The sequence below is a fragment of the Phoca vitulina genome, unplaced genomic scaffold (assembly GCF_004348235.1).
Source record: "Phoca vitulina isolate PV1807 unplaced genomic scaffold, GSC_HSeal_1.0 scaffold25, whole genome shotgun sequence".
Taxonomy (NCBI): Eukaryota; Metazoa; Chordata; class Mammalia; order Carnivora; family Phocidae; genus Phoca; species Phoca vitulina.
Genome location: NW_022589728.1, coordinates 10,509,710 through 10,534,586, shown reverse-complemented (window position 1 = coordinate 10,534,586; position 24,877 = coordinate 10,509,710).

Genomic DNA, 24,877 nt, shown 5'->3' with positions numbered 1-24,877 from the left:
TCTGTGTGTGTGTGTGTGTGTCTTTTTAGTCAAGCAATGAAGGGAAAGTTATCACTACATTTCACTAAGGCATACATCCCATGAAAGTAAATTATAACACTTTTATCAGGAGAATGCCGACATCCAAGAAACATGACAACACAGTGTTATAATGAATGATATTTACAGTGTAGGCGTGATGAAGAACCCACCTGGGAGAGACAGAGTTGAAAAGACACCATGATCTATGAAAATCAGGAGCAACTCTGTGTTGCACCTGAAGCAGAGAAAGATGGTAAATTACCACTGAGTTTCTCACCTCACTTTATGGAAGTTCCAAGATGTTCAGATCCATGCAAATCTGCTCCCTTTGATCATCCCACTCTAAGAGATCCCACTAGAAAGTACCATTTTATTTTATTGTTAAAAATTTTATTTATTTATTTCAGAGAGACTGAGGGGGCACAAGCAGGGGGAGCAGCAGAGGGAGAAGGAGAAGCAGGCTCTCTGCTGAGCAGGGAGCCCAATGTGGGACTCCATCCCAGGACCCCAAGATCATGACCTGAGCCAAAGGCAGATGCTTAACCAACTGAGCCACACAGGTGCCCCTAGAAAGTACCATTTTAAATATTAGCCAGAGTGGCTATAACTATGCCGTCAACCTAGAGATCAGATAGCCCTTTTGGGACGAAGGTGATGGACATTTCTCCTTCTTTTCTTTAGTTCTTTGTCTTCTTTCCTCATCTGGTACTGAAGCAATTGGTGAAGAGAATAGAGGTAGAGGAGGGGATTTTTTCCATGTATCTGTGCTTTGCATTGTGATACAAAGAATTTTTATAGTTTTTACAGCAACATAATAATGTACTACAGTAAACAAATTATAACAATTAAATTATATGCCCTTATTTCTAAGTGTGTATGTATTAAAATTATTACATACAAGTGTGTACTAGTTATAACACTTTCTCAATTCTTTCCCAAATGTTAGAATTAATAAATACATTTTTAAGTTTGAAAGCAAAATAAAAGAAAAGTGATTTTTGAGACAATCAGAAATATCAGCTCATAGTTCTTTATCTTAATAACTTTATTTAGGGATTGGATTTTCTCTCTCCATAGAGGCAGCAACTATTAGGCTATCAAAAAGATAGACTTGAAAAAAGGCATGATAACCTCAAAATTACCTTCATCATACTTCTAAATAGCATGTTCTTAATGAATAGCACAGCAATGATAATATTTGGAGGGAATGTAGTTGAAAGCTTGTGGGATGAAACCAGACTGTTGAAGTTTCAGGTCCTCATCCTGGTGCTTCCTTGCATGGTATGTATCTTCTCTGTGCCTCAGTGTCCTCATTTGTTAAACGAGGATCATAACATTATCTATCTCGTAGGGTTGTTGTGAAGATTGTTTTAATACATGTTACAGTCTCAGAACACTATGTGGTAGATGTGCTCAGAATATATTAACTGTGGTTATTCATGAGCCTGGTTATAGAGCGGACAAAGTTGGAGACCTAAACTTAGTGCCAATTCAGCTGATAAAATTGGACACTAATACATCTGCAGTGCTACAGGCCCCTTTGTTTCCACTGAAAAGTGCTCACCAAATATATATCCGTGGACCTGCCAAATAGAGGATGGGGGCAAATATTTGGGAAAACTTGAAAAAGTTGGGAGCCTGAGTTACCCTGTAATACAGTGTTCTTAATCAATTAAATATGGACCCATATTGATTATTGAATTGGGTACCGAAAGAATATCAATGTTCTGGAAAATTCAGAAAAGTAGTATTCTGTTTCTAAAAACTCTTCATTTGTCTGTCTCTGATATGACAGAAAGTAATTTTGCTCAAGAGATAAGGTGATAATAATGGAAGACAAAAACTTTCATTGATTAATTTAGACAACAAATAAAAATCTGAAGGTAATTAAAGTAAAATTGTAAAAGCTCTCCATTCTACGGTATAAGAAAGAGTCTCTAAATCCCAGTTTAATTTTTCCTGTCATGTAGAATATCCAGCTGCAATAAAAAGAGGAAATTTTCCAGTCTCTGCTTTTGTGTACAAATCTGATACTCTCTTTTCTGCTCCTTAAATGTCGTCAATTAAGCCACTAGTCAATTAAATCACTATCCCCAGAGCAAAGGCATTTTGCTTTAAATTCAACAGAGCTTACGGTTTAAAATAATGAACTGCATATGTAATGATTAAATATAAAATAGCAGTTTATCATATTTTATTAACAAAGATGGCTAGGAAATGACTTCATATGAAAGAAATTTTTCATTAACGGCAAAAATTATTTTCTAAATGAGATAGACTCCCATGGTCCATCTATGGAGGGAAATTTTAATTGTAAATTGTTAGACATTTTATAGATTAATATTGTTTACAAGAAACAATTCTTTAGAGTCTTCAGGATTTGGGATGATGGAAAAAAAATTTAAATAGAATTGTCTCTGTATGCCCATATTGGAAGAGAAGGAAAGAACTCAAGAGCAAAAATACAGGTTTATTTTTGATGCTGCTTAAAATAATACTCATGGCTGCTCCATGACAAACTGTAGCTAGCCTGCTTCTCCACCCCAGGGCCCCACTCAGCTTCACGACTCTTTACCTAGGGTGAAAGGAGGGAAGTTCCCCTCTTCAGCCTTCTTCTTCCACAGCCAGCTCCTTCCGCCATATTGTCTGCCTTCCTGACTGCCTCATCATCAATAGTCTGTCTTGCTTTGCAGGACTCGTCTCCTACTGACCACATTTAATCTTTGTGAGTGCTAAATGTTTCTTAAACTAGACTAAAAACAAACAAAAAAATGCTCATCAAAATCTCTTTCTTTCACATTTTACTTCTTCACAACCCAGCTCTAATTTTGGCTGTATTTTGTCCATAGGCCTGAGTGTGATGAATTAAGTTTTCTGGAATGATCTCTCCAAGTTTCCTCTTCTGGGTTTTTACCCTTTCCCTTGGTTTCTGGTTTTTTTTCTACTCTTTCTTTTTTTAGAATGTTTTTATTGAAGCTCAACTTGTTTTGCAGCAAACTAAGTCTTACTGTCTTTACCATTTTTCTGTTTATCTCACTTCTTTTCTTACCTCCTTGTCTGCTCTACCAAACATCAGGAGAAGTGTTTTATCTCTGAGATAGAACTGTCTTGTCAACACCAGCCCTTGACCCAGACTGGAGGGGTCCCTGCTCTGGGCTCTGTGCTTGAGAGAGTCTCTCTTAGGCTTTCCTCTGGAAGTACCCTTCCCCATATGGTGAGGAATCTGTGGGGGAGAATCCCATGTCGCCTTCTAGAATGTCCCCTTCCAGGTCACATTTAGGTAACTGGAACCCTGGAATTCCTTGCCCAAGCCCACTTCCTGGGTCTCCACAGATCTCTTCATGGAGACCATGCTCCCAAGGGCAGATATAACCTACCAAGTAGCTGTAGTTTGCCTAAATAAATGTGGATAGTTTGGACTCAGACATCCCCAGGCAAGTGCAGAAGGCCCCTTGTCTATGGGATGAAGTCAGAGTGAAAAGAGAAGAGACGCAGGGCTGCAGGCATCCAGGCTCTCCCACAGGGAAGCTCTCATTGCAAAACTCCAAGGAGCACAAAAATTCTAAATGTTACCAGGCCTTCCAGGTTACAAAGGAATAGTTGTCAAAATAGAACACATTTTATTTAATAATTGATTACCTTAATTTAGATCTTTCAACTATTTAATCATATGGTATCTTGTCCTCCTATCCTGCAAAGCCTTATTTTCTCTCTTATTTCACAGATCCCCTTTAAAAAATATTTTTTTGGGAGAAAAATGAAAAAAAAAAAGCATTTTTGTCCCTTTCTCTGCTCTTCTATGTGTTGTATCACAATAATCTCAAATGCCATTCTTCTTTACTTTTACCTTTTGTTGCAATGCTCTGTGTCCATCTTCCTCATTCTGGAAACAGTTTCTGATAGATCTGCATATACCTAGCCAGAGCTGCACTGAATCAGCTATTTTATATAATTCTTGAAGCTCAGGTTTGGACAACCAACAGTACCTTTCTATAATTTCCTTCTGGGCTTCCAATGACAGCCAGGTATACCTCCTCCTTTTGTTCCATGGAAGAATTATACAAAATTATTGGTAGCCAGAATGTGAAAATAAATACCAGTATTATTGTATTTTCTGATTCAGGAAATGCTAACACTCCTGATATGAATAACAACTATTATAACTTAAGATGTATGAAGATCAAATGCCCCAGGAATTGCATGAATAATTAACTCTGGCTTTCAAAAAGTTTGCCCTTCTCTTCCTCTTTTAACAATTGAATTGCTCAGGTCATATTTCAACCAGTGGCCATGATCCTTGGGACCATTAGTATCAGATACATAGTATTTTAATACCATATTTTACATAATTTAAAACCATTCATTTTTAAGGCAAATGAAAATTGTCTTCACCCTGGCTTTCTTGTGTGATTATCATAAAATCCCAAGAGATGTGGTCAATTTTGCTCTCATATTTTTCCCCCAAATATCATAGGTATGCATATATCTAAATCTGACATGTATTTGGAGATTTAAATCCCTGTAAATCTATTGTTTTGGTTTTATTTTTAACTCTAAGATCACATCTCCAGTAGCTGTGGTTCCAAGGGTCCTGGGATAACACAGGATTGACTCACAGAATCTTAGGAGGTTTGATGGATGTTATGGTGTCCCCCGCACCCAAAGTGCAGTTTGCACAAGTGGGAAGCTGGAGATCTAGGCTTGTATATGAAACTCCTTCTCCTCATCAAGCACTTCACAGGCCACTTCTAGGCTGATCACCTTCACAAGCAGGAGAAGAATCCCCTGCCACCTCTACTGCACCCCTGATTGAGCATGCTTGCCCTAGAAGTCCCTTCCTATCTTCCCCCTTTGAACTACTAACATCTCATGACATTTAGCTCAATGTGTCTCATGGGGTCTGCCCCATGTCTCACATCCTTTGGTCGGTAGAATAAGTGAGAATCTTCCACAGTCACTAGGAAAAAGGTAAGTCATCCTAAAACAGAAGGGGATGGGTTCTCATTAGATGAGCTAGATGATAAGAAAAGAGAATTTGAATCATACTGGACAACAGTAAGAAGTAATAGTAACTGAGCTGAAATTTTTTTTTAGTTCTTGGCTCAGGCCACTCAAGTGAGGAACCCCAAAATAGTTCCTGTGATTTTTTTTTAAATTTAGGTACAATTCACATACCATAAAGTTCACCTTTTAGAATGTACACTTCTGTGATTTTTTTAGTGTGTTCATAAAGTTGGGCAACAATCACCACTCCCTAATTCTAAAACACTTCCATGATTCCCCAAATAAGCTCCATAACACAGTAGTCGGTGCCTCATTCCCTTCTTCCCTCAGCATTTGGCAATGACTAAATCTATATTCAGTATCTATAGATTTGCCTATTCTAGACAATTCATATAAATGCAATCATACAATATGCGGCCTTTTGTATCTGGCTTCTTTCACTTAACATGATGTTTTCAAAGTTCATGTTGTAGCATAAATCAGTACTTCATTCTTTTTTTAAATGGCTGAATAATATTGTATTATACGGTTATACCACATTTGTTTATCCATTCATCAGCTGGATATTTTGGGATCCTTGGTTATTTCCACTTTTTGGATATTATCAGTAAAGCTGTTCTTGAAGATTCATGTATAAGCATTTAGGAGGACATATGTTTTCAGTTCTTTTGGGCATTCACCTGGAAACTGAAATTTTTGGATAATATGGTAAATCTATATTTAAGCATATGAGGAACTGTCTATTTTCCGAAGTGTCTGCACCATTTTACATTCCATTTGTTACTGTGTTTTTTTTTAAATTATAGCCATCCTAATAAGTGTGAAGTGGTATCTCATTATTGTTTTGATTGGCATTTCCCTAATGAGTAATGGACATCTTTTCACATGCTTATTGGACATCAGTAAATCTTTGGGACTATGTTTATTCAGATTCACTGCCCATTTTTAAATTGTTTTCTTTTTTATTATTGGATTGTAAAAATTCTTTATAAGTTCTAGATACAAGGCCCTTATTATACATATGATTTACAGACATTTTTTCCAATTCTGTGGGTTTTTTTTTTTTATTCCTTGATTGTGTCCTTTGAAGCACAAACTTAAAAATTTTAATGAGGTTCAATTTATCTATTTTTTCCTTGGTTGCTTGTGCTTTTGTGTCATATCTATGAAACCATTGCCTAGTCTAAAGTCACAAAGACTTACATCAATTTTCTTCTAAATTTATGGTTTTAGCTGTTACATTTAGGTATTTGATCCATTTTGAATTAATTTTTGTATTGGTATGAAATAGGGTTCCTTCCAACTTCATGCTTTTGTATATGGATATCCAATTATACCAGCAAAAACTTTACATTAAATTGTTTTGGCACCCTTGTTAAGAATAGACTCATCATAAATATATGGGTCTTATTATGGACTCTCAATTTTATTCCGATGATCTATATCAGTACCTTATCCCAATACCACACTGTCTTGATTTACTGTAGCTTTATAGTAAGGTTTGAATATGGAAAATGTGAATCCTTCTACTTTGTGATTTTTTAAGATTGCTTCTGCTTCTGGGTCCCTTACATTCCCTCTTATAAATTTTAGGAGGAATTCGCCAATTTTTCCAAAAAATTCCAGATGAGATTTTAATCAGAATTGTGTTGAATCTATAGATCAGTTTGGGGAATATTGTCTTAACAATATTAACTCTTCCAATCCATGAACATGCGATACCTTCCCATTTATTAAGAACTTCTTTAATTTCTTTCAATGAAGTTTTGGAGTTTTTAGGGGCTTCACTTCTTTTGTTAAATTAATTTCCAAGTATCTTATTGTTTTCAATGCTATTATAAATGGATTTTTAAAAATTTTATTTTCTAATTGTTCATTGCTAGTATATAGAGATACAATTGATTTTTTTTGTAAATTAGTCTTACATCTTTCAAACTAGATAAACTTGTTTAGTAGTGCTAATACTTTTGTGTGTGTGTGTGTGTGTGTGTGTGTGTGTGGATCCTTGAGCATTTTCTAAATAAAAAATCGGGTCATTTGGAAATAGAGACATGTTTGCTGCTGCTGCTTCTTCTTTTTCTTCTTTTTCCTCTTCTTCTTCTTTTTCCTCTTCTTCTTCTTCTTCTTCTTCTTCTTCTTCTTCTTCTTCTTCTTCTTCTTCTTCTTCTTCTTCTTCTTCTTCTCCTTCTTCTCCTTCTTCTCCTTCTTCTCCTTCTTCTCCTTTTTGCAAACTAGAAACCTTTTATTTCTTTTCCTTGACTAATTTCCCTGGCTAGAACCTCCAGTACAATATTAAAAAGAAATGGTGACAGTAGACATCCTTGCCTTATTCCTGATTTTTAGGGGAAGCTCTCAGTCATTCACCAGTAAGTGAGCTACCTGTGGATTTTCCACAGATATCTATTATCAGATTGAGAAAGTTTTCTTTTTCTGAGTGTTGTTCTCATGAAGGGTATTGGGTTTTGTCAAATGTTTTTTCTGCATCCATTGAGATGATCCTGCATTTTTTCTTCTTTATTCTGATAATATGATGTACTACATTGATTGATTAACTCAACCTTGTTTTCCTGGGATAAATCTCAATTGGTTATGGTGTACTATCCTTTTTAAAAATATATTGCTGTTCAAGTTGTTAATCTTTTGTTAAGGATTTTTGTGTTTATGTCCATAAGTGATACTGACTTGCACTTTTCTTTTCTTACAAAGTCTTTGCTTTTTCTGTCAGGATAATACGGGCCTCATAGAATGAGTTCCCTTCTCAATGCTCCCTATTTTCTATTTATGGGAAGAGTTTGTGAAGTATTGGTGTTAATTCTTTAAACATTTTGTAGAATTTACCAGTGAAGTCATCTGGTCCTAGGCTTTGTGTGTGTGCGTGTGTGTGTGTGTGTGTGTGATAACATTTTAATTACTAATTCAATCTCTTGTTATAGGTCAATTCATATTTTTAACTTTTTACTGAGTCAGTTTCTGTAGTTTGTATATTTCTAGGAATCTGTCCATTTCAAGTACAGTTTCTAATTTGTTGGTATATAAGGGTTCATAGTATTGCCTTAGAATCCCTTTTTTTTTCCTGTAAGGTCAGTAGTGATGTTTCCCTCTTCCATTCCTGATTTTTGTAATTTGAATTTTCTCTCTTTTTTAGCTTGGTCCGTCTAGCTAAAGGTTTGTCAATTTTGTTGATATTTTCAAAGAACCAACTTTTGATTTCATTGATTCTATTGTCTTTTATTCTCTATTTTATCTCCACTCTATTATTTCCTTCCTTTTGCTAGCTTTGGGTTTACTTTGCTCTTCTCTTGCTATTTCTTTCAGATGTAAGGTTAGTTATTGATTTGATATCTTTTTTTTTAATGTGTGTGTTTACTGCTATAAATTTACTCTGAGCCCTGCTTTCTCTGCATTCCATAAGCTTTGGTGTGTTGTGTTTTCATTTTTATTGGTCTTTAAATATTTTCTAATTCCCCATAAGGTTTTTTTCTTTGACCTTTTGGTTGTGTAAGAGTGAATTGTTTAATACCCACATATTTGTGAAGTCCAGTTTTCATTATGTTGTTGATTTCTAGCTTCATTCCACTGTGGTCAGAGAATATATTTCATGTGATTTCAATCTTTTAAGCTTTATGAAGACTTATTTTGTATCCTAATATACAGTCTATACTGAAGAATGTTTCACATGCACTTGAGAAGAATATGCATCCTGCTGTTGTTGGGTAGAGTATTCTATAGATGTCTGTGAGTTCTAGTTGGTCTATAGCATGGTTCAAGTCCTCTGTTTCCTTATTGATCTTCTGTACAGTGCTTTTATTCATTATTGAATGTGGGACATTGAAGTGTACATTGATTATAACCTGTCTGGTGCGGATCCCTTTGCACTATTATTCTTGGCTGTTATTGAGCTTTTTGGATGTATAAACTAATGTTTTTCATCAAATGTGGGAAGTTTCATTTCTTCAAAATTCTTTCTGTCCTTTTCTCTCTTCTCTCTTCTTTTGGGACTCATATTATGTATATGTTGGGGTATTTCATAGCATTTCACGTCTCTGAAGCTCTGTTTATTCTTCTTCAACTTTTTTCCTTTCCGTTCCTCAAACTGGATAATCTTTTTTTTTTTTTTTAAAGATTTTTATTTATTTATTTGAGACAGAGAGAATGAGAGAGAGAGAGCACATGAGAGGGGGGAGGGTCAGAGGGAGAAGCAAGCTCCTTGCTGAGCAGGGAGCCCGATGCGGGACTCGATCCAGGGACTCCAGGATCATGACCTGAGCCGAAGGCAGTCGCTTAACCAACTGAGCCACCCAGGCGCCCTCAAACTGGATAATCTTAATGACTTATCTTCAAGTTTGTTTATTACTTCTGCCTGCTGGAATCTGCTATTGAGAGCCTCTAGTGAAATTTTAATTTTAGTTATTGTACTTTTCAACTACAGAATTCCTAGTTGATTCTTTTCTGTAACTTCTCTCTGTTTATTGATAGTCTCTGTTTGGTGATTTAAAGACTTCTTCTATGTCCAGTGTCCAGGCTTCCTCATGGACAGATTTTATTAATTGATTTTTTTTTCCTGTGTATGAGCCATGCTTTCCTGTTTCTTTGCCAGCCCCATAGTTTTTTGTTGAAACTGGACATTTTAAATAATATAAGGTGGAAACTCTGGAAATCAGATTCTCTCTCCTTCCCAGGTGTGTTGTTTTGACCGTTTGTTGTTGTTTATTTGTTTAACGACTTTTCTGTACTAATTCTATAAAGTCTTCATTCTTTGTGTGGCCACTGACATCTCTGGTTAGTGTATTGGTCAACCAATGATTAGAAAGAGATATTCTTTACTACCTGAAACCAGTACTTCTATCGGTATTTGCTAAGAAGTCCTGCGTGTGTTGAGGCATGCCTTCAACATTCAGCCAGGCAATTTGCAACTCTGTCTTGGTTTTTACTTCTTGCTTGCGCAGAACCTCAAGGTTAACCCAAAGTGAGTGCTTTGGGCCTTCTCTGGTCTTTTCTGAGGCATGTGCACAACCCTGGGTGTACAAATAGCCTTATACGAGCATGTGGCTTTCTAGATTCCCAGCGACATGTTGCAGACTTTCAAAGCTCCCTATGGACATCTCATGCCCCAGCTTTTCCTATTAATCATTTTGATCAGGTTTTGTTTGCTCCAACTGTTATCTTTTACTTCAGGTAGCCACAATATTCAATTGCTTCTGATTATTTTCAACAAATGTCCATGCGAAAAAGGTTGTTTGTATGGGATGAGCTCTAAATAAGGTCAAATAAAGGGAATCTTGCAAGTGGAATATTGCAGGAAAATACCACACAGGTCAGATAATGTTAATTTTCTGGGGACCGGTCTTAAAGGAGCTCAACCAGCCCCATTCTTCCTCCAAGTTACCAGGTTGCTGATTTTCACCATGATTTCTGGCTATAAGTGTTCAAGGTTCCTGCAGAGTTTGGAGAGAATGAGGGTAGGAGAAGTGGAAACAGCACAGAGTTCACTATTCTGAGATTTAGCTCTTTTATTTGAATAAGTCCTCCCCAGATTGCTGCAAGCTTTGGTTAATTTGCAGAGTTCAGAAAAAGTTGATTCTGATGATTTTTGCCGTTGTTCTCATTGCTTTTATGGAGGAGAGAGTTTTTGGAGGTCTTTACTCCACCTTTTCTGTTGGTGTCCTCAGCTCCTTTGATTCCGACGGAAGCAACACCAAATCTGGTCTTTCCTAACAAATATGTAAGAAAAGTCCTTTTTCCTCTTTTTAATTATGATACCTTTTTAAGGAGTCTCCTTCTTTTAAATCTCTTAACAGTATCTTAAAAATGTTCTCCTTCCTTCACTGTTTATTTTATTTTCTATGTCATTTGAAGCCAGGGACACAAAAACACCACACCATACACCTTTGCTTTCTCCTGTGATTTTTCACCATAATACCCATTCACCTCTGGCCCCAATTTTGCAGCTGTCACCCCTGCCCTGCCTGTGCTGTTGGTTGGAGCTCACCATGCCAAGGCAGGAAATACTTCCAGATTGTCTATCTCTAAAATCCCGCTGGTCTCCAGCTGTTCCTGCAGTTTATACTTATTTCATTCTCCCTCTTCCGTGTTCATCTTAGCTCTTTCTCAAGGGCCAAGGCTTTCCATGCTGGAGACTGCAGAGCTTGAGATGTAGGGGTGTGTGGGGATGGGGGCGGTTGGGAAAGGCCACCAGGGTGAAGCTCCGGGCCCCAGTCACTCTGATCAGATCCGCTCAGCTTTTAAATCTGTTTTATTTGCTTAAATCTCCCTGTAAGACTTCCTTTAAACAAAGGACTCCCTGGTATTAAAAAAAGTTTGAAAATTAGTTCTCTAAGGAAAACAACCCCATTGTTGCCACAGATGCAACTGATAGAATACAGAGCCTAAAAATATTAAAGGAAAACTCATCATTAAACAATCTCTACTTCAGAGGACAAACTGAAAACTGCTGGATTCTCTAGAATTCCATAATGAAAGGTAAGCCTTTTATTATATAGATGAGAAAACTAAAGCCCAGAGAAGGGAAGTGACTTATCCCAAGGTCAAATAATGGTGCAGCTGGAGCCAGGAGCCAAATCTACAGTGTGTTGGCAAGGGTGGGTCTTTCTCAGTGTTCCCTGTGCAGAGCAGGTTTCTTAGCCTTTGTAGTTCTTAGCAGGTCCTGATTCTCCTTCTCTCAGCCTCAGGCCCCTCCCACTTTAGCTCACCAGAGGCATGCTCTCCACTTCCTGTGCCTTTGGTTAGCCTCCTATAGGCTTAAAAGACAGCTGCAAAGCCTCTTATAAGTACTTGTTCTCTTTTTTTTTAAGATTTTTATTTATTTATTTGAGAGAGAGAGAGATAGAGAGAGCTAGCACAAGTAGGGGGAGGGGCAAAGGGAGAGGGAGAAGCAGACTCCCCACTGAGCAGAGAGCCCATCGCGGGGCTTGATCCCAGGATCCTGAGATCACGACCTGAGCCGAAGGCAGATGCTTAACCAACTGAGCCACCCAGGTGCCCCATAAGTACTTGTTTTTATCAGCAATGTCTACTCTGACTGTTTCAATGTCTTTTAGTTCAGAGCCCTAAGACCAAACACTTATTTAGCTCAGACCAGCAGATGGATTAGCTACCCTCCAATGCCCCTTAGTCATTATCCACCTCTGGTCCACCTCTGGGCCAAAGGGGTTGGGTTACCTGGTACAATAATGACCATCCAGACCTGCGCCTTCTCAGGGTCTTGAAGAAATTCAAAGAGTGGCAAGTAAGCCAGATATTGATAACCAATCATATCTACTCTAGTAATCATCTTTAGTGTGGTTTTAGAGACCAATAAATATAGGATCCAGAGTTCTGTAAGTCTACGGATGAACAACTGGTACAAATGGTCTGTTGATGAATATCGGACTGTATTACTGAAGGTTCTCCAGAGAAACAGAACACACACACACACACACAAGAAGAGATTTATCATAAGGAATTGGATCACAAAAGTATGGAGACTGACACCCCAAAACCTGCAGTGTGGGCCCGTATGCTTGAGACCCAGGAGAGTTGATGGTGAAGTTCCAGTCCAAGGGCCAGGAGCCTGGAGACCCAGGGGCGCCAATGGTGCAGATGAACTCTGCAGCCACTTTCCTGGAGAATTCCCTCTTACTTGTGAAAGCTGGTCTTTTTCTTCTACTCAGGCCTTCAACAGATTGCATGAGGCCCATCCACATTACAGAGAGCAATCTGCTTACACAGAGTTCACTGATTTAAATGTTAATCTTACCCAACACACCCTCCAAGTTGGCACATAAAACTAACCATCACACATACTTTTGGGGGATCACATCCAAAACAGCTCAGGTAGCACAGACTGAACATGATTCAATAGTCTTCCTCGAGAACTCATTCGAATTCACTTCTTCATTAGCCTCAATCATTCTTGCTTTTCCCTAATTAAATTTTATGAACTTTCCCATGTCTAGTGCTGTTGAGGAGAGCAACAGGGAGTGATATGAAGAGGATGGAGCCTTTAGCAGAGGGAAGTGGCTGTGCCATCTTGCTAGAATCTCCTTGATGAAAGGCTCCCTGGGGTTTCTGGTAGCTATGCAGTGTCCTATTTTGACCAGTGGATGAGTGATTGTTTCACAATGATTAAGTACATTCTGTCATGTTGGAAATTCCTGGATTGCTTACTAACTTTTACATCAAGAAATAAAATGATAAACAGACTGCCAGATGCTGTGACTACTTGATGAGATTCCTCACTAGAGAATGCCTCTTTTTGCTCTCTCTCATCTTCCTCTTGAAAAGCCAGACAACCTGTTTATCATCTCTGATATATCAGCTACATAAACAATGCCACAAGACTTAATTTGTAGAAATGTGCTAGAGGCAAACTGATTTGTGATCAATAAATCTTTTAAAGTGTGTGGGTCTATTATGTAAGTGCAAAGCATTATTATGGTCTTGTGAAGAGATTATGAGTTATCAAGTTGTGGTCTTCATTGTCCAGAGAAAGAAAAACGAATCCTATCTGAGAATGCACCTCTGTCTATACATCACCCATAAAGGTAAGCATTCTAACATGAGGTCGTAAACGTCATGTACTGTAAGCCTACAAAGGACACACCCATTCTTGAGACCGTAACCACAGGTATCAAACCAGTGACGAGGAGGGATACTGCCCCTCTCATTCCTATAGGTCACATTGAGGATCATTTTCTTTTTAGAGCTACAAATAATTTATTAAATGTAAATAATGTAAATAACTTATTTGCCACTGTTCTGTAAAAATGGCACCACTTTCAAGATACCACCTGCATCTTAGGGCTTCCAGACAGAGCTGCCTGCATTTTTTCCTATTTCACGATGCTGAAGGGCATCGGTATATTTTAAATTACACTGAGGAGAATACAATATGGAATTCGTGTTTGATGTTATATCTTAGCCAATGACTAATAACTAGTGAAATGGTGCCACTGTTACCAAACCGTGTTAGGCAATGTAGAGGAGAAAAATGAAACCCTAAGTTCTGCTAAGACAGCGGTTCTGGTTGTCCAACTGAGCAGCGTGGGTTCAATGTAAGCAGGAGCATGTGATAAAACCACAGAGATACCAAACACTGCCTTAAGCACCACAGTCCAATAGAGACACAAACAGCTGACCGACTGGGTGCAACATCATTTTCCACCGTGGCTCTTGACGGTCCTTTTAAGTTAGACCCCAACTTCAGCATTTCTAATATTGCCTCCAAAATTGCCTTGATCCCATGTTCATGTATTGGGTGATGACGAAGCATTTTTGAAAATAAATTACAAGCAGGTTAAAAATTACCTACCTTGAAGAAGTTAGAATCGCATTAAGTCCAGTAGAACTCCCCCTCTCCTTTTTTTTTTTTTAATTCCTTCAGGTTATTCAATTCTGTAATGTCAGCTAAACTATGTTTTAGAAGTTTGAGCCTATTGCCCTCTTTCCACCCTATTTCTACTCTTGGTAGAAATGGCTTCAGGGCACCAGGAATATGGCTAGTAGGCATTCTCCCCCACCCCCCAATTTCGCCATAGCTCTTGAATACAAAGCAGTAAGTATTTGGTTCAATTCAGTAATTTGTGGAACTTGCACAGCGAGACATGAGGTAGATGCACACTGGGAAATACCTCTTGCTCCTCATTCATAAGGAATTCCTCGTCTGGTGTCAGAAAAGGGCCCATCTATGAATATTTACTCCGGGGCCTGGTATGCGCAATGATAGATGTAAGTAGGGGCACCTGGGTAGCTCAGTCCATGAAGCCTCTGCCTTTGGCTTAGGTCATGATCCCAGGACCCTGGGATCGAGCCCCGCATCCGGCTCCTGCTCAGCGGGGAGTCTGCTTCTCCCTCTGCCCCTTCCCCTGCTTGTGCTCTCTCTGGCTCTTGCTCTCTCTCTCTCAAATAAATAAATAAAATCTTTTTAAAAATGATAGATGTAAGCAGAGAAGGAACCTAAAAGCAGCATAGATGAAAAATTTAAAGGACCTAGTGAAGTATTCAATTCGAGTTTGTGTGTTTCATAACTCAGCCCATCAGTGATCACAATATCAATTTAATTGGTCATAACCAATTTTTTTTTAAAAAAAAAGCAAAGAAAAAATAAAGTAGCCGGGACTTGGAAGCACCCCCGCTGGGAAGCCCCCCTCACCTCACTGTGCCCCCTTCCCCCCCTCGCAGAAGGCCACTGCGGAGCACAGCTGCAGTGCTGAGCCCCTGCTGAGGAACAGCCACATCTGGCCAGAGGACTGCTCCCGGGCTCCGGTCTCCGGGCTCTGGGCTCCGGGCTCTAGGCTCCGGGACAGCTCAAAGCTGCTCCCGCCGTCACCCCAGAGGGCTTCATCCAAGGCACAGAGAGCTCGCTGGAATTATAAAACATTTTAGGAGCTTCCTGGGACGGGAGGTGGGGGGGAGCTGGAAACAAATACCCCCCAGAGAGGTGCACCTGGCACTTTTCAGGAAGCCGGAGCCGCCTCGGCGTGGGCTCCCAGAAGCTCCCGTGGAGCTGTCAACATGGGCTCAGAATGGATCAGCCCCGAAGAGACGCAGAGTGCCGGCCACCACACCTTGCAGCCCCGGTTCCAGCCGCCAGGCCCGGGCTCTCAGTTCATACGGGGCGCAGGGACACGGCAGGGATCCCAGCAGGTGTGGGGTACACCTGCCACAGTGTATGGGGGCCGCCAAGTTCACCCGCGAGAGAGGCCGCTGTGTTCTGTTTGACCCAGAAGTTCAGGCATCCCGTGTCCTGGGAGCAGGCGGGTGGCTCAGGCCCCCTGCCCGGCCCTGCACACTTCCCGGAGAAGCGACTTCCACTCCTCCATCCACCCCTCCGAAATGTTTAGTAGAGTACTCAAATCCACTGCTTAACCCTGGAAAAAGGAATAAATAAAAAATAAACTAGAAAACTTTTGCTTCCAGTTCTCGCTTTCCTCCCATCCATCCATCCATCCACCGCCATGTCTCTGAGGTGCAAATGTGATGCTCACTTTGCTCATGAAATGCCCTTGGGGGGCTCCCCCAGCCTGCCTAATCTAGTGTGCAGTTTCATTGGGGCTCCTCCCCTTCTCTGGCTCTCCTACCTTTCAGCCTCGGGGCCTATTACTCAACTCCTTTGTCCAGATTCTCTAGCCCAACCCTCACTGGACCATAGCTTTTTGTACTTCTTCATTGTAGTAGCAATAAGTGTGGTGTCTGGAAATTGTCTACGTATCCACCACCACGTGGGCCAGGCCTCTGAGCACCTTGACAGTGAAAGAAAATATCTTACTCATTTTTATCTGTCAGGCATTAAAGTATTAAAAAAGTATTAAAAAAAGAAACATGAATAACAAATGAATTACTCTCTTTGCTTTGTCAGGGCAATTAATTCAATGTCTTGCAACTATTTATTTACAAAATCCACTCCACTTTTAGTATCTTGAGGACAGAGACTATGCTTTAAATATGCAGTTGACCCTTGAACAACGTGGGTGTGAACTGCATGGGTCCACTTATATGCAGATGTTTTCTGAAAAATACAGTAAATGTGTTTTCTGGTTAACAGTAGGCTATAAGTAGTTACACATTTCGGGGAGTCAAAAGTTATCCTGGGATTTTTGACTGTGTTGGGGAGGGGGGCATCGGTGCTCCTAACTCCTGCATTGTTCAGGGTAAACAATATTTATCTGCCTAGCATATAGGATGAATGAATAAGCAAATAAATTAGCTAATTTATAAGTAATAATATTTACCAATATTTGAATTACCAATAATAATATTTTACATTAGTAATGGCCATTGAATTTTCCTAATGAGAAGACTTACAACATACATACTGCATTATGAGAAGTATATCAAGAGTGTCATGTGGTAGGGGTGCCTGGGTGGCTCAGTCGTTAAGCGGCTGCCTTCGGCTCAGGTCATGATTCCAGGTTCTGGGATCGAGCCCCGCGTCAGGCTCCCTGCTCGGCGGGAGGCCTGCTTCTCCCTCTCCCACTGCTTGTATTTCCTCTCTCGCTGTGTCTCTGTCAAATAAAATCTTAAAAAAAAAAAAAAAAAAAAAGAGTGTCATGTGGTAGATACCAAGTAAGATGATCTTGCAAGAATAATAATAACCTTGTTTTTTCCCCTCCCGTAGAATATTAACAAATGATGATCAGGAAGAGATGTGGTACCAGATACACTGGAAGTAACCAACAAATGAATTAAAGTAGACTTCAGGGTGCATGTACTCTCCCAAAATGATTTCTAATTAGCCATGCCATCACTCACAGGCTTTGGGAGAGATCTGAGTCCTGGGATGTCAACCCATCTTGCTGCTCCCTGGCAATCTGCAAAGGAGACTTCTAAAACTCTAGATACCCCTGATTTGAGAGAAGCTTCCAGAGCACCACTTGCTTTTTGGTAAGAACCTTCCTTCCTTCTGCTCACCAAGACTCAGCCCCAGAACATAAAAGGGTGCCTCTAAAACTCCAAGTTTCCTGTTTTCATATGGCTCCCACCCAAGGAGTGTGTCATCTCTCACAACGAGATGTCAAGCAGCCAACAGTCTAACAGCTAACTTCTCTCTTTCCAGTTCATTTTCATCAGCGTCCCTATTCCAGTAGTTCACTAACTCCATCTAGACCTCCAAGTCATTTGCAATTTATCACATCCTCCTGTGTCCACTCCATACATCACCCAGCCTCGAGTTCATCACTACAACCAGTCCCTAGCACGCACTCTCAACTCCCTAGACAATGGGACAGTAAACTAAGGTCCTCAGGCCAAATCAGCCTGCTGACTATTGTTATAAATACTGTTTAATTGGAACACAGCCACACCCATTAGTTTATGTATTGTCTTTGGCTGCTTTTGCACTGAAATTGTGAGCTGAATAGTTGTGACAGAGGCCATATGGCCCACAAAGCCAGCTTAAAATATTTACTGTCTGACCCTTTATAAGAAAGGTTTTCTAGTCTATGCCCAACACTGTCCATCATATTCACTTGGAACAACTCAAGTTCTGCATCTGCTTATCCCACCTGTGAGCAGCAGGATGGGCTGAGCAAAAGCCCAAGCCTAAGCTAGACATGCTCACTGTAAATTTAAGGCCATATTTTTCAAGTAACTCTTCAACACTGCTCAAAAATTCACCTTAATTCCCTAGTCAATGAATGATTCCGCTCTCTGAGAGGACTACTGCACATCTGTTTTCTAAAAATTCCTATCACCCCTTTCCTCTTCACACTCTTAGATGATAACTTTCCTTCTCATTTCACTTAAAAAGATAATAACTATTAGGAAAAGAAATACCCTGGCTACCTTCCAACGAATCTATCAACCTATTGACATCTGTGCCCTCTTGCAATGCTTAAACCCCCTCTATCCCTACATGAGGCCACCACTCGATGTGTGTTTGGATCTCAGCTACTCAAAGACTTTGATCTTGTAATCATTTCCTCTCCTTCCTGTTTCATCAGTTTCTTTTTCTCTCTTAGATCAGGACTGTCAACATGCATACTACAATTCCCATAAAAATAAAAATGTTCTTCCAAGAATCCTCATTCCCTTCAGCCTCAGTCATACTTACCTGTTGCCATGTAGCCATCCAGCTAGAAAGATATGTCTCTACAGATCCTCTCCACATCCTCATCTTGAACTTTCTCTTCAACCCACCCCACGCAGCATTTACCCATACCCCCAGACTGAAAACATAATTGTCAGGGCCACAAGGTCATTGTATTCAATATCTCTGGAGGATATGACAGAGGGATAATTCTTTTCCTCCTGAAACACTTACTTCATTTGGTTTTTGGAGCATCATACCCTTCCCGTGTTCTGCCACCTCCCCATGCCTCCTCAGCCTCTTTTGCTGGCTCTGCCTCTCCTCAGTTGTTGAATTGTGAAGGTCTCAGAGCCCAGGGCCCAGTCCTTAGATCTCTTCTTTATCTACGCTCATCTCCTAGAGGGTTTTGCCTGGTCCCATGGATTTAAATACCAGTCAATCCCTATGCTTACCAAATTTATTTCTCCAGCCCAGACCACTTCTCTAAACTCTATGTTGACTTCTCTATAGGCACCTCAGACTTAACAAGGCCATAATGAAGACATTCCCAAAACATGCTCCTGCTCCAGTGTTCCCTGTTTCCATAACTTATAACTCCCTTCTTCCATTTATAATCCTACAATTATCCTTATCCCCACTATTCATCCCTCCCCTAACGTCCACTCCATCAGCAAATCTTATCAGCTCTTCCTTTGAAATGTATATAAGTCTGACATCTCCTTGCCACTTCTGTCTCTATCTCTGGTCTAAGTCTCTGGTCTTCCTTGCTTCTACTCTTGCTCCTGATTTCTCCTTCTCCTCCCCCTCCCCCTACATTTGATTCTTCCCACAGCCATCAGAAAGATTTTATTTTACATATAAATCTGTTATGTCATTTCTCTTCTGTAAACTTTCCAGTGGCTTCCCATCCTGGAAGAGAATCCAAAGCCCTTCACGTAATCCAGAATGCCACCATGATTTGACTTTGGTCAGGCTCTCTGACCTCCTCTTAAAATTGGCCATGCTTGATCCATCTTGGCTTCATCAGCATTTCTACTATTCCTTTTACGTCAAGGCCTTTCTTCTCTCAAGGTTTTTACATTTCCTATTCCCTTGGCTTGGGATGCCCCTCCCTAGGCTTTCTTCATGTGGCTCCCTACCTTACCTTTGTGAGCAAAGATTTTGTGTTCAGATGTCACTTCCTCAGAGAAATCCTCCCTGACCTCCTATCTCTCTTCTCCCAGGTCATCCTTCACTCAACTATTCTGCTTTGTTTTTCTTCAAAGTATTTATCACTGTGGCCATGGTGTTACATGTTTATTTTATATTGCCTGGATTCTCTCCTAGAACATAAACCCTTTCAGTAACTTTGTCTAATCACCACTGCATCCTGGGGTCTAGAATAGGGCTTAACACATAGTAGGTTTGCAGTAACTATTATTTGAATAAGTAAATAAAATTGTTTCTATCTAATTTCATGTCCTTGTAATCATTATAAGCGGAAGAATGGCTTCTACAATCTTAAAGTAAAAATTGACAGAGGAGGAAAGAATTCTACTCTGTGAAACACTGAAATGCAGTTTAAAAATGACTTGATGTTCTATTAAAGGTCCATTAAATATCTACAGTTTACTCTTACTTTGGCTTCTGCATTGAAGCTTTAATGATACAGTAGAAGAGATCCCTTTCTTGATTAGGTTTGTAGATACCAGAGGACTGGACCAGGGCTGTGTTAGGAAGAAAAGCAGAGGATGGTTAGAGGTTAAGGGAACTGACCTGCATCACATAAAGCAGAGGGGAGAATGGTGGTGGTCACTCAGGATGTGTTTGGTTACCATAGAGGAGACTTAATTTCATTAATTATCCCAGGTCTATGTGGTCATCACATTTGGCAACAGTCTATTACTAATGCAAGAACGCATATTTTCTCTCAAACATCCATGGAGGGGGAGAAAAGCTTCACGGAACGGCTAACTCCCATCAAGTTCTAATTCATGGAGGCGATACAGGCAGGCTGGGTTTGAGGACCCAGAGGGATTCCCACAGGACAAGCCAAGAGGGTCCTTGGCTTTGCGCAGAATGGAAATCAAACTCAAGCAGGAGAAAGCGAAAGCAGAGTTTATTGAACAGTGTGGATGACAGACATAGCATAGGAGACAGTGTCTGGGAGACTCGGAACGGAAAGAGGAATGAGTCCTGTTGTTGCTCGGGGTTAGGGCTTTATATTGAAAAGGGGCCTGGGGTCCATACTTCTTCAGGGATCCAGGGTAGGGTCCAATCAGAGGTGAGTGACAGGTGAATAATAGGTGTTATTGTGTAAATCATCCAGGGTAGGGGGTTCTGATACTAACATCTGCCGAGGTTTGTTTGAAGCTAACGTCCTAGAACGTGTTTGGGATCTGGCTCTTCTTAGATGTTATCAGGTGTTCGGGGGCCTAGGACAAAACTCAGAGAATACTTAACTTCCTTGCTTCCCCCTTGGAGTGGGAACATAGCTTCTTTGGTTTATTTAGAGGCAAAATACAGAACATGAGTAAATGGGGCTTAACAGAAAAACAGCAGAGATGGAACCTTTCTAAAATGGAGTCCCTTCAGCTTCCCTACCTCAGGGAAGTGGATTTCACTTCATATGAAGTCCCTTAGGTCAGACTTTGTGTATATAGACCAGAAATTCTAAATACTGTTCATCTATTTCTAATAAACATGTAATTACAAAAAGTAAACCCATAGTTTCAATAAATTGAGTCTTTTGATAAATACTCATTGAGCTAAAGAGGGAAAAAACCCCAACATATTCAGAAGAGAAAAAAACTAACCCTCTGAAGAAAAGCACATGCTAATTATGCACACTAGAGAATTTATTCTCAAAATATAGTTGAAGAAACAACATATGCATTTGATGATCTCATATTTCTATACTCCAGGCTGCCCTTTGCATCCTTTTCTTGCATAGATATTTTTCACAATCATGATCCTCATATACAAACAATGTCACCACGTCTACAACTCTCGGGGACACAGAGGCAGCCAGAATAAGGCCAATAGGAAATAAACTGCAGTTCTGATTTTATCCCAACAGGAAAGAAGATATGTTTATAATTTCCCAGTAGGAAATCAGATCTATTTCTCTGCATAGCTTGACAAGATGATGGTATGTCTTTTCCCTATTAGCGTAATATCAAAATAATGGTAACTCAGAATTAGATGAATGGGAATAGACTTCTAATGTCAATCAAAACACCTGCCAATCTCACGTCTACTGTCAATTGTGTGGAACTCAGGTTTATTACTAAAAGTATTTATAATTTTCTTTTCTTGTTGTCTAAATCAAAAAGTGATTTAAGAGAAAAGGAGAAAAAAACTGCCAGGCTACAACATTATCATATCATTTCATTTGGAGAATTATCTTCTTCTTCTTTTTTTTTTTTTTAAAGATTTATTTATTTTTAAAGAGAGAGAAAGTGTATTTGTGTGTGTGTGTGTGTGCGCGCACACGTGTGGTGGAGGGGCAGAGGGAGAGGGAGAGAGAATCTCACACAGACTCCCCGCTGAGCGCAGAGCCTTACGCAGGGCTCAATCCCTCCACCCTGAGATCATGATCTGAGCCAAAATCAAGAGTCAGAAGCTTAACTGACCGAGCCACCCAGGGGCCCCTGAATAATTATCTTCTATTATTTTCCTCAACTGTTCTCATCCAACCAACCTCCCCCACCACCACCATTTTTAGCTGGAAGGTTACCTATGAAATAGGTGATGTGTTATTTACATTTATCTAAAAATGTGAGCATAAATCTATTTATGCAAAAATGATTCTTAAATCAAATTTCCAGACTCAGAAACCTCCTGTTTCATTTGAGGAGGTAGGCTCAGATGAATTTTCCTCAGAGATACATTCTGTTGCTTTCTGAGTAGAAAAACATATTCTAGGTGACTAATGTTTCAGGGCTATTTTTCCCTTCGCAACATAAAATGGACTTTACAATAGAAGGAACCTGATTTACTGACATCAGCTCGCTCTCAGTTGGGGGGCATAGCCAATTGCCTCCATATGCTCTGTATTTAAGATGCTCCTTCTAGGAGGCTTTTATCAAAACAGTGTGTAAAGCAGTGACACTCCTGGGAGAGTTACAGGGTAAAGAGAGAAATTGTGAGTTGGTGCCCAAGGCTGGTCTGGGCTCCTATTAGGACGTCCATGAATTCTTTAGCCAAACACTTTCCTCACCCTGGGTAGGTGGCATATTTGTGGTGAGTGTGGAGCTGAAATTTCAAAATGGAGAGGACGGTGGCTTAGCCTATATAGGTACATTACGCATTGGACATTTATTCAGTGGGCACAGAAGGAAGAGATAGACAAAACCCTATATTCCTGGATCCCATACAGAACGGGCCCAGAGTGAAGGGAGAGAAATGGGGTTGGTCACACACCTTCAGATACATGTGTCTACCTATCTCTATTACCTACCTAGCACCTATTTATCTATTAAAGAGAGTATATTTATTTATTTATAGAAATGTCTTTGGAGAATGTACTACCTCAGAAAAAAAAATTCTCCACTCTTGGTTTGTACTGAGCCTGTCGTTAAGCAATTAGCTAATGACTTTGTTGCTTAAAGTTTAGCCAAACATTTTTTAGCTCTAATGCTGAAAATATTTTTGGAAGAAGAGATAAAGTTTCAGTCATTCTCTGTGTTCAACTTGTTTTCCTTTTTCTGCTGTGTTCTTCCATAAGACCCCTTCAGGAAGCATTATGAAAGGTAAGCGGAGCTCCAAACTTTGTCAGTCCACGGTGAATGCTGAATGAATATGAGTTGGCGCCCAGACCAGCCTTGGGCACCAACTCACATTAGCTCTAGCTAAGGCTTAAATTAAATGGTATAGTAAGACCTTCCGGACTCTCATATGTGGATCTCTTCATATGGGTAACTCCTTGAAAGGGCCCGCACAGTTACCAGGATGTTTTGGAAGAGTCATTAGAATCATGTCTTCCTATTTGACCCCACACATCTAGGGAAGGATGGAGCCTACCAACTACCAACTACAAATAATGGCTATATTTAACGTATTATATTAAACTGCATCTTTTTCTTAAATAGTACTACATCTTAGGTGCCTAGTGTAAATCACTTTTCCTCTTGATCTGCTGAATTTGTAGGCTATAAGCCTATTTTGTGATTTATTTTTTTCTATTTTGTGATTTATTAATTAAAATGCACTGCTTATGCACGCTAGTCTTTTGTAAGCCTCTTAGAACAGGCAGAAGGAAGAGAAACGAAATCAAACTTTTCAGTTGTTGTTAGGTAATCCAATCTGATGGAGGAGTCTCAATGAAATCTACACCAGCACACAAAAGCAACAAATTAAAGGAGCCACTGTAAAGATAAAATAAAAATCGGCTGATTAGCAACTCCTTGAAATTCTACCTTAGCAAATGCAGATGGTCTTGGCTTTGTTCTCCTGGCAGGTTACTGGGGCCACTGCTATTTAAATCTGAGCTACATCCTTGGTGAGAAAAATTAAATATAAGTTTGTTTAACTCTGGCCCATAAACATGTCATGGCAAAACTACTGTAGTTAAAAAGACATTAATTTAGACTTTATAAGTAAGCTTTCTCTGTTAGCATGTTTTGATCAAGAAAAAAAATCCTCAACGTGATAAAGCAGTAAATACAAACGTAAAATTAATACAATGTCAAAAGAGCCCAGCCAGTCTGTGAATGGACAATTAATTGAGGAAGAAACCAGTTCTCAGAAAATTGAGATTTGTTGCCTATGATCCAGGAATACAAAATACAATCTATATTTTCTAACACACAGCAGTGCCCTAAGATTCTGGTTTTTGTTGTGAATGTATGGTTACTAGAGTGCAAATGTTTCAGAGAAATATTCACAAAATGTTTCAGCTTAAGTGAGTGGTCAGGGAGTTCCTACACTGTTGCTTTTTTGTTAGGAGTGCTAATATGCTGCTGTCACTCTTGAGAGTTTACTTCTAGAAAGAAGTCCTATAGAAGCATTTAACAATCTGTCTGCTATAATTTGCAATTAACAATTCACCTGGCCACTGGTTTGTATTGAAGTTAGTATTACTTGCAATCCCCTTAATTAATTCTTTTTTGAGATACAGAGAGAGAGCGAGGGAGCATGCTCACAGGAGCTGGGAGGGGGAAGGGTTGGGAGAGGGAGAGGGAGAATCGGACTCCCCGCTGAGCAGAGAGCCGGAGGAGGGGTCTGATCCCAGCACCCTGAGATCATGACCTGAGCCGAAGGCAGATGCTTAACCGATTGAGCCACCCAGATGCCCCCCCCTTAATCAATTCTTATCATAAAATATACAGTTGAAGTGGTACGTAC